General features: G+C 44.7%; 2 long non-coding RNA genes across 2 annotated transcripts; both read right to left on the reverse strand.

Moving 5' to 3' along the window:
- Positions 1-2917: 2917 nt before the first annotated feature.
- On the reverse strand, positions 2918-5155 carry LOC115614589. Its single transcript, XR_003993776.1, has 2 exons — positions 3889-5155; positions 2918-3418 (listed from the first exon to the last, which is right to left on the reverse strand). It is a non-coding gene; the product is annotated as an uncharacterized LOC115614589 (long non-coding RNA).
- On the reverse strand, positions 5156-11179 carry LOC115614588. Its single transcript, XR_003993775.1, has 4 exons — positions 10937-11179; positions 9557-9907; positions 7042-7428; positions 5156-5553 (listed from the first exon to the last, which is right to left on the reverse strand). It is a non-coding gene; the product is annotated as an uncharacterized LOC115614588 (long non-coding RNA).
- Positions 11180-17656: the final 6477 nt, after the last annotated feature.

Below are 17656 nucleotides of genomic sequence, written 5' to 3' on the forward strand. Positions count from 1 at the left end.
AAAAAAGGATCTAAATATGAACAGCCATTGTGAAAAATCTATCTCACTTTATGTTTACACCCTAGTTCAGGCAAGAACAACTTGTCAGGAAGTCACACCCTTACATGAAACTATTATGCAAGCGATGGACATTACCCAGAGCCACAGCCATCTGCAAAGCTGAGCCCGAAGCTCCTCCTCCCTCTCCTTGTACATCCACAGCAGCAAGGTGTAAAATACACTTAACACAAGAGAGGCCTTCTGAAGATCAAAGTTTCATTATTTAGCCTGACAGGCTTGTAATTACAAGTTGTAACAACATTATCCAGAAGCAAATTTGTACAGTATATTGAAACTATGGATTTTTAACTTGGCAATACTCAGAGCAGTGCTGCTCTCTCTCAAGATCTTCAGAGCATTGCTATCATTCACCTCCTGATGCAATGAAATTCACAGGTTAACTATGGATGAGAAAATACTTTTAACCAATGCAATTTTCCAAGGTCAACAGGAGCAAGGCTTAGTTCCCATCCTCAGGGGATGAGTGCCTTGGCAAACCCATCCAAGCAGGTTTAATCAGAGCAGGTCTCACATTACTGGGCAAGGTAAAAGGACCGATCATTTTTCATGTTATCATTCATGAGCAGACATTGAAGATGTGTCAAAAAGAATGGTGCTCGACTCTCCTGTAGCACAGACTTACTGCCACAGGTTTTGTGTGTCTGCAAGTGCTATTTTGTTCACCAACAAACTCTTTGAAAAGCAGAGGACAGAGAAGCGCCCTTCAGAACAGAGTGCTTGAAAGAACAGGAAGCTTCTAAGCATCAAGGAACCATCAAGCCCTGTCACCCTCCCAAGTGTCAAATTTTGACTGTAAATTGATTGGAAAGGGAAGAGTAGAACAAAATGAAAGGCTTTTACTCTTCATAGAGACAATGGAGATGTTGTACTGTAGCGTGGCTGCAGCAAGGGCCTCCACCATGGCGAGGCAGCTGAGCCAGCAACTGCAGCCCCCTCCCCTCCCTACCTTCAGCACTGACATCTTTGGGGTTACAGCCCCGTTGCCTGGAAACCAGACTGCTCTGACAAAGCCACATTGACTACCAGCAACATGTGGGAAAGCGGAATAAGGCCCAGAGAGAAATTCATCCTTTACAAGAAAAAGAAATACATTATTGGTTAAAAATGAAGCAAGTAAAGAATAGAATTTGTCGTCATTAGAATTACAGGCAAGCACCACACTGGCAGCTACAACAGTGCTGAGTGTCAGGCCTTGTGGCACTGCAAATGGGATTTTAAGGACTCTTCACCCCTGAAATTCACAGTAGATTTGGTGCTAAGGAGCCCCACCAGGTGTGAGGCAGCTGCTCCCTACCCAGTTCTTAACTGCTCTCCTTTGAAAACAAAACTAAAACCCAGCCCCACCCCACTGTACAACAGAAACCAGGAGCAGCTACAAATCACTGCTCAAGAGCTTTCGTAAGGCTCACAGCTGATCCACACCTAGGCAAACCACAAGTCTCAACCTAAATTCCACCACTCAAGACAGTTCAGTGGGTGAAGAGCATGAGTCACTCCACACCCTGCCCTTTCTAGTTTAGGTATTTGAGTGGTGCTGTCCAAAACCATAAATCTAAAAAGTCTTTGTGAGCTCTCCCCTTACAATGGGCTTAATAAATCTGCCCTGAGCCCCAGCTGACTCAGATCCCAGGAGCTGCCTCAGGGCCTGTTCCTTGGAACGCCAGCGTAGTTAGGAGAGTATTCAAAGCAAAAAAAATAATCCTGGGAAAAAGCCCATGGAGAAGAGCCAGAGTTTGAACTGGCAAGACTGAAGATCTGCGAACAGTGCAAGTTTAATAAGATTGGCTCCTTAGCCAGAACATCTGAAATCACTCCTAAAGATGGCACATTCAGGGTGGTTTGTTTGGGGTTTTTTTTAAGTACATTCAGCAGCAAACTTTTCTAGAGGAAAAATTAGTTAATTTAATATTTGCTTTTTCTCTTAAAAAAGGCCATGAAAGCCCTGGTGCAAAATGCCATCTATTACAAAGCTTCAGGAACTAGAGGGCCATGCATGATTGACATGCTGAGGGAGAATTCTCTCCCCCTTCACTCCTGAGGTATTAAAATGCTGGAGTGTTACAGCTTAATCTCATTTACGGAGCTTTGAATCATCTTAAGTACTTAGGAAGTCTGTGTAAAATACCACAATCCACACAGTTTATACACTCTAATCTAGACAGACTGCACCACCAGCTTTCACTGGCGATGATGGAAAGGCATTCTCATGGTTTTCCAATGAAGCAAAGAGGTCATCTACAACACTGGCACCATCTCTGCCACTTCCCTTTCCATAAATGTGGCCACGTCTTCTCACAGTGTAAGAGCCACAACACAAATCCTTCTCGGAACTTCACTGTACCCAAAGCAATGAGGGGAGCTATGCAGACAGCCGTACTTCTGCTATTAGAGTATTACACGAGCCTATAGCCTGGTATTCTAAAGACAGATTTAACATGGAAAAACTCTGTAACAAGAAAACACGCACACCATATGAGAAATGAGAACTTCTCAGGGTCAAGCAAGTACCAAAATGTAGAACATAATTAAATAATAAATCAATGATTGCATCTTTTTTGTTGTTTAGAAAGAAAATAATCACTAGATACGGTTAACACAAAACAAGTCTTTATGTGCAAGAGATTCATCTATTAACTTACTCAAATTCACACTGGCTCTTCCTCCCAATGACAGTGACATCTTCCTTCTCTATGCATGAATTTATCACAGCATGAAGATAATCTCTTTCTTCTGTTGAGACTTAACTGGCAGCAAGATATCATGAGAAGTCATTTATTCTCAGACCAGGCTGCTACCACAGGCAGAGAAAAATACACTAAGGAAAAGAAAGATGTGTGTGAGCCATGATGTTCAGTTGTGGCCCCAATTCTTCCAAAATTTTGAAAGTTGCTATCAGGTTTTTCCAGTTTGAGCATCCCTCTCAATGGTATCACCACAAGTCAATGAGGCTGAAGTACACTTGTCCTGTAAATTAACTTTAAAATGCTTTAAATTATTGTTCCCTTGCACTAAAGCTGATTAGCAAAACCTAGTTATCTGTGAGGAGTCTCCCAGTTAGCACTAATCAGCGAGGTTTTACTTCAGTTAACTGGAATAGGAGCATTTAGATTCTAAGGGGAGGAGGGAGAGACAAAGAGAAGGGCTCTTCTAGTCCAGAGAGGATGTCACTCCATTAGTCCTGTCTGACCCACACGCACATATGTTCTCCCTTTAGCACCTTCCTCACAGCTGAAATAAGACACATATCTACAACACTTTCTCAGATCTTTGCAACTGAAGGCAGGGCAACACACCTTGATCTTCCCAAGCTTTGCTGCTACACAAGTCAGGGTATAACTTGTGCCAGCTTGCTCGTAGACTGCAAGGGAACACAGAAGGTACAAAGCAGCATCAACATAGGGTGTTTGGTTTTTTTTTCCGAGATGTCTTATTGCTTTATAACATTTGTCTTTCTGCTTGCACCTTTTAGGCTTCATGAAGTGCCACTGAACCTTGTTAGAATTTACTACACATGGTTTTATTATTTCAGACCAAGCCTGTCTTCTTTTTATCTTATTATTTATTTGATCTATTTCAAATCAGAAGACCAGTCAAGAATATCAGATCTTCAAAGTAAATTGATAAAGTCCACCGTTTTTAAGTTAACTGGTCTAGCTAACACTCTGGAAGATGCCATTCTGGTCCAAATACATACAAAGTGCTCAAAAGACTCAGGTCTGGAATGACTCACTGGTTTAAAAAGCAACTCTTATAGCAGTAGAAACGACCCACTTTTTAATCGACTGGATGTTATTTTAGGTGTTTTATGCATATTTACGTAATACTTACCAAGATTGGCAGTGAAGGATAAAATTCAAGGACCAGTCTCATGCTATCCATGTTTCAGGTACTCCTCCAGCCTCGGGGCTGCCATTTAACTAGGACTTTTCTGAACTCGTATTCATTCTACACCATATCTGGCTTTGATCTACAATACACGGCTCCTGGAGTTTATTACTCATACCCAGCTGCATTACTGACACTGAATGTACCGTAGCATGAGATAAACCAGTATAAATAGGCTACAGGAAACACAGTAGGTAAAAGGGAACTACAGAATACTTCACTAGAAAGTGCTCATTTCCTCCAGAAACATACAAGCACTCCACTAAAGCAAGAGCTCCTTCATCCAGCACAAAAGCTTGGGTCCCTTGAGTTCCCACCTCAGTTCTAGCTTAGTACAACATTATTCCTCCTTATTCTAAAGATGTTGAAATGTTTCATTCCTAATCTGGCATAATTTTCTTCTCTTCTAAAAATGTCATCTATAGCACCTAAGAAGATTGTTAATATTTCCTATTCTACAATCAATCATCAGCCTAAAATAACCTTCATTTTCACTGTATGCACTGCCTTCTCCATTGCTTCCTTCTTTTCCTTAAACACCATCTTATTTCAGGCAATAAACAGGGTATTTTACAAGTTAACAGCTATTTAAATAACTTACAAAACAAATACTTCGGACTGTACAGCCTCCCAGTTGTGAGCAATCATGACCTGACTTCAGGGTATACTAAATGAAAACAGACTATCCAGCAATTACCTTACATGATGTAGTATTATTTAATGTAACCAGAAACATTAAAGTTGAGTGAAAGGCAGAAATGTAGCTCTAGAGTAAATGAAATTAAGGTGATGAAGAATGACTACCTTTCTCCACAGTGACTCCACTTTGGAAAGCAGAACAACATTCTCTATATAATCCTATGTGTGCCTTCCAAGTAATTTCAGGACTTCTTTTTGCAAAATTTCTTTCTCTATTACCTGCTTTCCTTCCTTCTGATCACAAAGTTAGGTTAATACTCTTATGAATAATAGTAGAGCCTCCTACTCCATGATTAGAATTTGTATCATTCGCCAAATGTTCAATCAAATTCACCAATGTTAAATCTAAAAGGCAAAGAGCCTACTAATTTTTGTGTTTGCTTTTTGCTTTATTTAACATTTGGGCTTCACCTATTTGTCTTCTAATCAGCAAGTCACATACACTGTACTATTGGCACTCAGCAGCACAGGACGTTTTCCACGAGGCAGGTCATGGCCCAACTCATTCTAGAAGATAAAGCCTATGCGTAGCTGTTGCACTTTAAGACATCGGTTTGTGGTGGCCTTGGCAGTGCTGGGCTAATGGTTGGACTCCATGGTCCTAAAACTCTTTTCCAATCTAAATGATTCCGTGATTCTACAAACTAGCAGGCCCATTCATACATATTCCACCTTAACCTAGAAGTCTCAGATGCCTGGAAGGCAGCTGCAGTATAGGCACAGAGCTTAGGGGAGAAGTACTTTACACAGAGCTTAGGGGAGAAGTACTTTACAACTGCTACACTGTTATTCAGGAGAGTTTTCATACCAAAAGTACCAATGCACTCATAACCAGTGTACTTTGTTTTCCTGAAGTTCCAAGGGTCTTTGTTTTGCTGCTATGCCCAAATTGTCCTTCCTGTTCTTCTCCTGGAAAGAAGCAACATCTCTTTACTGCAGGTGAACAATGACGACAACATGTAACACTATTTTGACATTCTGAACCGTCCACCAAAGTCCTGAAGCTGCAGATGCAGAGAAGTCCCCATACCCCTGCAGAACACTCTCTAGCTCTCTTTTCTCAATCCCATTCTGAGTCCTTTCTATCATCTTTCACAAAAATTAAATAGGTCATCAAATACATTGGAATATTATTTTGACACCACTTAGCAGGAATTTGTGCCAAAAATAAAAAGAAGTGAGGGGATAAAGAAAGAAAGAACAAGAAAGTGTAGGTTGGGGGTTTTTTAATGGGAGGCAAATCCCAGGAGTTCACATTTATCCTCACAGGTAGTCAGCTATTTTGGTCTCCTCCTCTCCCTAAAAACAGGGAGAAGTGTGAAAAGCAGCAGAGAAGACTCAAGCAGATTAGAGTGTTAAAGGAGCGGAGGTTAAATTTTAGCCCCAAAAGGTAAAGTGAACAGAAGGGGGCAGGCTGGCAAAGAAGAGATAAAAATAGAGGAGTGACTAGACTTCACTTGACTGCTATTTCTGGATCAACTATGGGGAGAGATCCGAGAAGGTTTTCTATTTGTAAAAGAAAGAGAGACCAACACATAGCTGCCTTCTAGAAGGCCAGCCCTGCACAGCAGTTTTGTTTATGCTTCTACTTTTCTAAATCCCTGTGCTCTCACTATTTGGAAATGAGGCTGTTCAGCCAAAATGCCATTATGCATCTAAGTGAGCACCCAGATGAGATTTTCTGGAGCAGGACAGCAATGCGTGTGGCATTTCAATCTAAGGAAACAAAGCTGAGGGCACACCGGAAACACGTGTGGCAAATCACAATGCCAAGCAGAGCAAACTGAGCCACATAATACTTTGGGGGGGGTGGGGGGCGGCGGAGAACAACAACAAAGCCCTGCAGTATCTCTCAGAGGATGTCCTCTCTTTTCCCACTCTAAAATGATTAGTGACATTCTAACTGGTTCCAATTATGGACACAGACTAAAGAAGACAACAGGGACCTCCCGATTCCAGTATGTAGTGCTTGACTGACACATGGCTCTGGGGATGAATGTTTCTGCCTATTGGAGCCCTTTCCTCTTGAGTACCTCAGTTAAAATTCCTTCCATTGAGTAATTTCTATCCAGATCCTGGCTGTGCTGGCTTTGTTCCCATATAAAAGAAAACCTGCAGGCAGAAAGCAATGCCATCTGCCAAGTCAGAAGCTGCTTTAATGGACAAGTATGGTGTGAAGGGGAACAAACTATTAGGCTTTATCTTCAGCAGCAGGAGTTATGTTTTTCCTTTCCCAGGAGTAGGTTACAGTGAGCACGCTCACGCCTGAAGTAGTTGTCCACAAATATACATAGATATCAACGGATTCTGCACAAGCAGCATTGAGAGAATAAAATCCCATCCAGCATCCCCTTTTTTGTGTTAAACTTGCAATTCAATCTTTAAATTTCTCTTTACCCGTCATGCCAGCTGTTTTCTTCCTGCGACAGCTTCATCAGCCTCTACTTTCTACTCCTGTAAGTGAACAACAACCCTGCCATCACACCTAGGAAGTACAAGCAGTGGCAAGGCAGAAACACCAAGGCTCTACTGTCCCCTACGCAGAGAATTCTGCACTGAGGCTGTTTCTCAACATTCCTTTCCTAAATTTCTTATCCCTCTTCCGTAACTGTTTTGGCTGGATGGTTTGCTCTCAAATCTCATCTGGAGCAGGTCTGACTGGATGGTTTGCTCTGAAATCTCATCTGGAGCAGGTCTGGGATTTGTGCGGTACAGTTCAGGTTTCACAAGAAACAGCAGAAAAAATTCCTCTGAATATTCTCATCCTTGCAAATATCTCCAGGGCTAGGAAAAGATCTTTCTATTCTTGCCAATTAACCAAGCACAGTTTTTATCCTTCCTTGTTGGGTAATCTTCTCATTAGACCATCTTTGGAGAGAACAGTGGATTCTCTCTGGGCTGCTGGCAGTTTTACTTAATTGCATATTTAACTTTTTTATTCAGATCTTAAACGCATAATGATGAGAAATACATACATGCAAGCAGCAAACTATTCTCTGCCATTTAAACTCCCCAGAGAACTCATAAAAATCTCAGTATTTCTGTCCCTTTCAGAAGAAAAGCGCAGATATTCGAGAGCTGGGCAGGTGAAGATGACAAACACACATATAACAATTTCAGTGATATATTCGCCATCCCTAACAAAACTCCAGTTTGAGAATAGGGGTTACTTTGGTCCTTAATATGTATTAAAAGTTCTGAGAAAAGTCAGCCAACTCAACCAGTGCTAAACAGAAACTGGTATTAGAGGATCTGCTGCAGGTTCCTCCTCTCCACCAGGCAGAGGGCATTGTCAGGGCAAAGCAAAATTACCCCACTTCTCCCCCCAGACAGCTCTGAGCAACTAGTTAAGTATTTTATAGATGGTACTATCCATAGAGATTTATCTCCCATTTGATTCCAGAGCTACAGAATTTGCTCCGGAACACACTTGTTGCCACTGGATTGTGCTCTGGAGAAGCAACTTCATTTTAAAATGCTTCCAACCCTTATGACTGCAAAACCTTTGAAGTATGAACGGTCTATAATCAGCAACAAAGCCACTGAACTCTTCAAAACAGCAGAACAGCTTCAGTATTAACTATTACCCTTCATCACAGTATGCCAAGTATAGAAATTAATGTTGATAACACTTCAGACAGATCTGATTAATGGATCACCTCAGAGTTGTAAAAACCTGACATTCCCCCATGCAGGCACAAAACCCCAGTGGTTCCAGTCTGTTTGCCAAAACCTCCAGTATCCCCATGATAAACTTCTGTGAGTCAGCTACATGACGCCAATACAAAAACCAGTGTGATAAAGAAAATGAGTGCTGGGAACACGTGAATTAATCAGCATGTTACCATATTATAAGCTTTCCTAGTTCCTCTATTAAAAACCTATTCAAAACACAAACCTACCAGATATTTCCAGTTTGCTCCATCAAAGTTCAAAGGCTTTGCTGGGGATAGTTGTAGCCTGGTAAAGGTAAGACTTTACCCAGGTCCTGACAGACCTTTCAGCTGACCACTAGCAGATTGGTTCTGCTGTCAGCAAACATGGACTGTGAGGTTTAAGAAAAGGAAGGGTATCTGAAAGCCTTCTAGACATCCCAATTAATCAGACTAACACCAGCAAGGACTTGGTAACTTTCTTAAGTAATTCCCATGACAATTACTTCAGCTGGTTTTCAGTCTCACCATACAGAACCATTCTGGTCCTCATTTGAGCTGCCTTTTTTCTAATGATGTGGTTTAAAGGCATGAGGGAAGTCTTCAAGTTTAAAAGCTGCCGAGCAAAAGGCAGGTAAGCTTTATGTTCTCTAAAGAATGGTTATTGCCCCGTTTATTTAAGTGGCACTTATCACAATAAATATCTACTAAACTTCCTTGGCATACTGGTGTCATCAGTGCTTTGCCAGGTAATACCCTTCTGCAAATGGATCGCAAAAATAAAGAGAAGAATAAGCAAGTAAACAACTAGAAATGCCCCTTAAGAAAAGCCTTCAAAGGGAGGAAAGCCTGAAGACCAATGAGCATTTAAACGCTTCCCCATTTAGGACTATTTCATTGCACAAGATCCAAAATAGTATCCTTCCCAAGTATTGCATAATATGTTCATTCAAAATCTAGCAAGTTTTCTCACAGAACACACGACACTGTTCTCTCCCCCGCTTTTTTGTCTTTTAAGTATGAACACGAGAATTTCACAGCTGATAACATTCTTCTGGAAACTCACACAGAAAATTCTGGAAAAGACTCAAGTTTGAATTACAATGTTGTAAGTAATAGCAAACATCTCCGCATAGTCAAAGTCTTCAAGCAGCACTCTGTGAAATGTAAGCAACAGAACAAGTAGCTTTTACAGGGCTTTGGGAGTGAACTCTGGCCTCCAAACTATAAATAAAGAAGAAAAGAAAAAGCCTACATACCTTCAAAGCACATTTCTGGCCTGTCTCCTTGTTGAAACACTCGAGTACCTTGCCATTGATTCCTAACCCTAGTACCCGTTTGGAGAGTTTGTAGTCATCTGTAACTGCATGTTTTTTTATCTCTAGCTTGACATGGGCCTCTCCCCCAGGCAAGGATTTCACGCTGCTCTTGCTATCCACGTGACTCTCCGGCTGCAATTCCTGTTCACCTTCACTTTGTTCCATATCAGGGAAGAGTCTGAGATGACAGCGATCCCCAACAGATTCCCTGTAGGGTATCCTCAGCAGAGTCCCTCCTCTTAGGTGATCAAACCAAGTGCTTCAAACAGTCCATCTGCTGGCCATTTAGTCCTGAGTAAAAATGTAAATGACTATTAGTAACTGATGTCAAGTAACCGTTCTCACACCCAACTGCTTTTCTCTCTCCCTCTCTTAACAAGATGACCAGACGCTAGAGAGACCAAAAGTGGAGGTTCACCACAGGAAAGCATACTTGCTTTAGCTTTACAGACCAGTCACTCCCATTCCAGTACACACACATATGTATATATCTCAGTCTGAAGTTATACATTACTTCTTTTACTGCAACAAGTGCCTGTGCTGAGTCGTGGACTAAGGTCTCACTCAGCTATGCTCTGTACAACAGAACAAAGATAACCTCTGATTCGAGGAGCTTATAAACCTGCATCAACAGCTTGTTGCCTCAGCGTTTTAGGCAGAAACCTCCATGACAGCCCCTGCCTTATCCAGGTTACGCAAGAGAACCACAAATACCTGGGTTAAACCCAAGAAGGGCACTGCCTGGGCAGGCATCAGACCAGATGCTGGGCCAGCACTTACCAAATCTCCCTGCTCCACAGAGCGGGGGGCAGGTGCTGCTTTACTGAGGGGACCATCGAACCACCCAAGGAACTCGGGTATGTGGAAATGCAGTGGCGTGGCTCCCCGAGCCGAGGAGCTGCCGGACACCGCTGGGGACCTGAAGGCCCCGACCGCTCAGGACCGCAGCCCCGCGGCAGGAACCTCCGCCAGGCCCTCCGAGCCCCGTTAACACGGCTGAGCCACGAGCAGGCGAAGCGGCGCGGGGAGCCCGAGGCCGCTCCTCACGCCGGGGGGCTGCGGGGCCCGAGGCCTGCCCCGCACACCGCCGCCCCGGGCGGCGGAGCAGCTCCTTCAGCAAGGGGCGGCGGCGGGGCGGCTCCCTCAGCCCCCTCTCGGGGCGGCACAGGAGGGCGGGAAAGCCGCGAGGCGGGAAACCCTGAGGTGAGGTGAAGCGAGGCGAGGCGGGCCCCGCGGCGCGCAGGGGGAAGGCAGCGGCGGGGGACGGCCGGGGCGGTAACGGGGGGGCCCCACCGCCGGGCCCCGCCGGAGGACGGTTACCTGCCTGTGGCGGCGCAGCGCGGCCCCAGCCGAGGCTTCCCGGTGCGGAGTCCCGGAGGGCGGGGTCTGCCTGGGCCCGCCCCGGCGCCCTGGGCAGGTGCGCGCCGCCTCCCCCCCGCGCTGAGGGGAGCCCCCACCGAATCGATCCCATCCCGGGAGAACCTGGCGGCTCTCTCGGGCTCGGGCCAGATCGGGCCCCGGCGGGCTGAGGGGGGAGCGGGAGGCCCCGGCCGGAGCTGCCTCACCCGCGCGGCTGCGTGGGGCAGGACGGGCGGTGCCCGGGGCCGGACGAGCGGGCGGTGGGGAACGTGGTGGCTTTAAGGCACCGGCCACGTTATTCATTTACTGGGGGAAGCGGCCCTGCTAGAGGGGGAGCGGGGGGGACGGAGCTGCCTCGGCGGCTCCGGGCTTGTGCCGCAGCGCGCCCGCGCGGTGGCGGGGCGGGAGGCGAGGCCGGGCCGGGAGCACCGCGGGCGCCTTCCCCCTGCGATCCCTTTAGGAGCAGGAAAGCACCGGCACGTTCCCTCCGAAACCTGTTTCAGTGAGGCTGTTGCTATGGAGCAAAGCCTGGAGACTCGATAGTGGACACAGTGTGATCCTTCATGCACTACGGCTACCGAAATAGTCGGCGCTGTTATTAAGAGCGACCTTTTCTGCCAAATAAGCAGTCGGTATTTCTTGGAGCTTCTGGATGCACAGTCAGGATATTAAAAGTGATGGTTCCCACAGCAACTGTCGCTCCTCACTGGTGCACAGGGTGCAGCTACAGGGATGTGAAACGCTGAGTTTTTCCTACATGTGAAGATGAGTCATGCGTTGAAATGGAGCTGTGTTTGTATCACTGGAAAGAGCTTAAAGTTCACATGCTTTACAAGTTAAAAATACATTTGTCATTTTACATAACATACTGGCATCTGGAGTTCTAGTGGTTAGGAAAATAATTAAGAGGGCTAATGAGTCCTTTCTCCAAGGGATAAAAACTAGTTCAACTTAGCAGGATGCAGATCTGCAGCGTATCGCCACGTGATGTGATGCTACAGCTATTCTGCCTCAGGTTTCCTTCCAGGTGTTCAGCAGTTCACCTACTGGAGGGCATGGTCCCCTAATTCTGTTCACCTATTCTGGGCTAATCAAATCCCAGAGGAAAACAGCTATTTCCAGCCTTTCCTTCTCAGGTTTGGCTTCCAGCCTTCTTAGGCTTTGCACCACCTCCCACTGTGACATCTCAGAGAAATGTATACGTAACTGTAAGCTCCCAGGTTGCAAACCTTCAGTAACACTGTTCTGCAGTCAGCAGCTTGCTATTATTTCCCTTCCCACGGCTTCTGTCTGTACCTGCTGCTTTATTTGTCCTGGATGGTAATTTCCTTCTCTTTGCAAGAGGTAACTATAGCTCTCTAGCCAGCTCTCAGTCACTGGGGGCCAGACCCTTCAGAAAACTTCTCAATCTCTCAGCTCTCTTCTGTATTATATAATTTGAGAAATATACTCGCTCACACTGATGTGTAAGTCCCATTCCCACCCCACTTCTGATCTTTCCTTGTAACTCTTACACAGAAGTCTATGGCCGACCAAAGCAAGCAGAAGTTACAATGACTAGCACATTGGAGTTTAGCAGAAGGCAATTCATGGCCCTATTCTGGGAAATATTAAACACTGCAAAAAACTCCAAACACATGTCTACTCAAGGGGTTGCTATTTTTTACAGAGTGTGTCAGAAGCAAGGAATTTCATTAAGAAATTATGACTCTAACTATTACAAGAATGAGTTCCGACAAAATAAGCTTTGCCTAGAAAGAAAGGAGGAAAGATGAGAGAATGAGGCAGGATTCTTCTGTGTGAAGATACTTGGTTCTACATGTCTCAGTTACAGTCTCCCACTGAGGAGAGTTCAACTGGTAGGATACAAAACACATTTTTCGGGTCACTGCTGGAAACAGAACCTTCCTGAAAGCTGTGCTTGTTTGTGTACACTACTCAGCATTGTCTGTATATGCTCTTAGCAAAGTTCACTGTTTTACCAGGAACCCGTAATAAGTTTAAACAGGGCAAAGACCTTAAAATTCCAGTGTGAATCATGGTTAATAAGGCCTTACAGCAACCCTCTGCTAATTTCACCCACCATAAACTCTGAAAAAGTCTTTCCAGCACCAGCCCAAGGATCAAAAAGCCTCACCAGGATAACCACAGCTGAGGAACAAAGAGCAAATATATTCCCTTGCTTTCTGTGTTCAATTTTTGTCTTGGATAGGCTGTCCAAGCACAAGGCATATCTCTACCCCAGGCACAACACGACTATCATGTGCAGAAAATCTCTAAAACTGCTGACTGAGAGTATTTCTCAATATCTAAAAGTCTTTTCAACAGAGTGTTTTCACAAGTAACAAGACGCAATCTGATACTGTAACAGCCAAAACCATCCCGTGCTCCTGTGCTAAACTTCAGAATCTCTGCCACCGGACATCTCCCCTGATCATGCTCAGCTGATACTGGTTATTCAGAGTTACTCTGACCACGCTGGGCAGCCCCAAGGCAGTCTGGTTTGGGTGCTGCACCAGTGAAACGACTGCTACGGTGACCTGGTGTGGCATCGTAGGGGACTGGACCTGCAGACCTGTGCCAGGTATGTGCTCTGAAGTTCCCACACTTGTAAATCCTGGCCTTTGCAATCCACGCACAGCTTGTACAGAGCCGAGAACATTCCTTTGTGCAATGTCCTTCTCTTAAGCTGCTTAAGGTTTTATAATTTCTCTGACAAGCCTTGGGAAGGGCCAAGCGTGCTAGGCCCAGGGACACAGCTGGGAGTTAACATCTGGGTTAACCACTTAGCCCCAACACCTCTGGCATCCTGAAGGCAAGCAAGCGCCGTGCGGTCACCTTGGCCACAGCTGCCCCCCGGTCTGGCTCCAGGAGCATTTCCCACAATGTCTGCTTTAAATGCCAGTTTTACATCTCCCTGGGAATTCCATCTCATAAGATCAGAAACTTACATTGTGAGTCCTGCAGCTTCTCTCGTGCTTGTGGCGGGTTAAGCAGGGTTAGCATCCTTTGGACATACTGGTGGAGGCCACGCTGACAGGCCCACTGCGGCTGACTGAGCCAGGGGACATTCTGCATTGAAAAGAGGCTCTTTATTTACTGATGTTTGCTTTTTGAAGTTAAAAAAACCCCCAAACATGGCACTATTACAGGGTAACAGCCCACTATATCAAAAGTTCTTTCATCCTCACAAAAATCCCTAAAACTGTAAATTAAATATTAATCCTGTTTTTACCAAAAATTCCCACCAGCAACAAAACAAAGTAATTTCTTTCAAGAGTGAATTCAGTAGCTCAGCTATGCCTGCCTTGCCCCGAACTAGAAGAGTAGCTTATAGGAGAAAATAACCAAACAATAAGGCCATAATCTTGCAACAAGATTTGGGGCAGCAGCCCCTTTTCGCTAAGCTAGTGTGTTAACCCAGTGCAGCTTTGTATTTCAGCCAGCACTCTGTTCCTCATCTCACAGAATCCCAGACTGGTTTGGGTTGGAAAAGACCTTAAAGCTCATCCAGTTCCAACCCCCTGCCATGGGCAGGGACATCTTCCACTAGAGCAGGTTGCTCCAAGCCCCTGTGTCCAACCTGGCCTTGAACACTGCCAGGGATGGGGCAGCCACAGCATCCTTGGGCAGCCTGTTCCAGCACCTCACCACCCTCACAGTAAACAATTTCTTCCTTATATCCAACCTAAATCTCCCGTGTTCAAGTTTATAATGCACTGGAAATCACAGGTACTTGGTTTACACACAGAAAGCACTACTGTTGAAATACAGCAGGTTAATTTTGGCTATCCCACTGGCTACTGTCACTGCCTTTTGGCCATGCTGTAGCAATTCAACAACAGTAATATCTGGGATCAAAGACATTTCAGACTTTCAAATATTGCATTCCTTAACAAAAATGAAATATCTGAGTTTGCTGTCATCTGGAGAGCTAGGACAGCTGATGTCATCAAATGTTCTTTCAGGGATAGCATATTTTGGACGAGTAATACTTACTGGAATGCTACAGTTACCTAAGTTTATTTACACACAGAACTGATTTACATGGAGGTCAGTCCTTTGATATCAGTGTCTTGTGGAAATCAATATCAGCTACAATAACAAATTACCACCATCAGCTGAAAATATAACGACTTGTTTCTCTGAAACACTCCTTTCTCTGAGTAATAGCTATAATTTTTTTTCTGGTGTTATGAGAAATCCACTCTCTGGGATGTGTTATATAGATGCCACCAAAGAGAAAATCCTCTGTATTGTCAGGTTAAAGTGAGGACACAGCTCTGCCTGACTGGGAGGCTGCAATCAGACAAAGCTTATTAAATCTCTCAGGAAGTTCTTCAGAAACTGCATCTGTGATACTGAATGAAAGGAAGGGCAGCTCTACAGAACAATATTGTGATATGAGGGAGAAGAAAAGCTTCTTGTAGGATCTTTAGCGTAGTCTGTCATGTACACAGTGGTCTGAAAGAGAGACTATATACGTGTTTTTTCTCCTGCCTTTCAGTTCTGCTCTCAGACTTACCAAGTCAAGAAAGATAGGAAAAAAAAAAAGGAGAAAGAAAAGCCCAACAAGCCAGAAACTGAAATAGTTTCTATTACCCAAACAACTGGGAAAGCTCAACAGCAAACAGAGCAACCTCTTTGCTCTCCATGGCTGAGGTAACACCAGGCTTATAAAGTTCTTTCATGGGCAGCGATGTTTACCTGATGCTTTGTGATCATCAAACTAGAACAACTTCTTTTTTATTCTCAAACCCTCTGCCCTGACCTGGGATTATAACATGGTTTCTAGGAGGAATTACAAATTTTAGCTATGAACCACCTGCCAGTGAAGGAAAGGGAAGCCTCAAGAGTCTCACAATCTCGAGAGCATGTTCCTCAAGATCACTTCCTCCCTGTGACTCCCACATACTCACCAGGTATTTTCCATAGAAATACAGATGAGGATAGAACAGTTGCTTTTATAATCCTGGCCTCAGACACCTTATTACAGATACCTTGTCTTGCGTATCGAGAATGTTTTGGGAGGCTCCAATACCTGCTCCTCCACTAAGAGTTGCTGGGATGTCAGAGCAGAAGGAGCTCTGGGACACAGCTTATTTACAGAGGAAGTCAGACATTTCCATTTCAGCAGAGAGAGAGAAAAAAAAATGACAGGGGTTTTCATAGAAGTATCATAAATCAAAAGCATCACAAGTTTTCCAATCTGTCTACAGAAGATGGTGCTTAATTTTATGCTGCAGTGGAACACAAGAAATAGGTCTCTCATTTGAAAAATATCCTGCAGCTAGTGGTATGACAACAGTGTCTGACAGTCCTGAGTGGCCTTCCAGGCCTCTCAGGAATACAGTTTTTGCAGAAACACACCATTTGATAAGGCAGAAAAGTCCCTAACAGATAATCATCTTCTAGGCCACCACATGCCAGCAAGCCTAGGGATAACAAATACAGTGAGTTCCTTACAGGAACACCAAGGTACCTGTAGTCTGAAATGAAGCCCATTACTGTCCCACACTTCTCACGGAGCCAGCTCGGATGTGCCTGCCTCCATGGCACAGCTCACCCACACCCTGGAGACTTCTCCATTACTCCACACCAGGTTGGGAAATCAAAACCACAACACTAAGTTCATCACCCTCTTGTGTCTTGATGACAGAAATTGGTGTGCCCTGCTCAATAACGAGATGGCCCATCTAAACAAGGACAGGCACTTATTACTGTAACGTATGTTGGGTCGCATGCTACTCCCTACATTACCACACAGGTGAGGGTCAGAGATGGCTTATGGCCACACAGCAGCCAGAGAGGCCACTTTCAGTCTTTCATATACAAGCTTACAGCGACGGCAAATCTAGTCTTCGAGACAACTCTCGAGAGTTATGATTTTGGATGTCATTTTTCATTTTCACCAACTCTACAAGGTTGCAGGAATGCCCAGCTGAAGCAGTGTGACCTGCCCGCACTGGGAAGGGGACTCTGGCCGCCTGCCGTCTGAAACACACATTCATCAGTAGATGGTGCTGTTGTGTTAGCGAACTTCCCAAGGCACTACCCGGCTCTAGATTTCTGGATTTTCCTACCTCCCTGCCTTTATTGTGAGCTTTCTTTAATACCTTTCATAATAAAGCCTATCACTCAACAGCATTTCTTGTTACTGCCTCTGCAATGTTCTAATTCTTCAACACTGAACCCTGAAGAGCCAGTTAGACCAGTATAAACTGCATTTAAACAACCGATTTGTTGAAATAGCAGCAATTTATATTGGCTGTGCACAGGTAACCAACAGCACTAACCCTGGGGCACGGGCACATCGGGCACACTGCTCTGTTTCCTATTTAGGGCATTACCAGTGCATGAGGAATGCCAGCGAGGGGCAAAATGGTTAGGCAGAGCGATGAAGTGTTACTGAACACTCCTGACTTAAAACCCATCACTAATTCTGTAGATAAAATAGCCCAGGCATTAGCCTGAACATGGGTTTGGGCTGGGCGCCTAAGAAAGCTTCTAGTGAAACTGAAAGCTCCTTTCATTAATACTAACACCCAGCAGCTACTTCAATTTAATGGTCATCTTTCAGGGTCCTGTAGGACTCATGGAAAGAGCAGCACGGATCCAGTGACTGCAGGGGGAAACCACTGCATCGGAACGCAGTGCATACTGAGCAATGTAGGATGTGAA

The sequence above is a fragment of the Strigops habroptila genome, chromosome 11 (assembly GCF_004027225.2).
Source record: "Strigops habroptila isolate Jane chromosome 11, bStrHab1.2.pri, whole genome shotgun sequence".
Taxonomy (NCBI): domain Eukaryota; kingdom Metazoa; phylum Chordata; class Aves; order Psittaciformes; family Psittacidae; genus Strigops; species Strigops habroptila.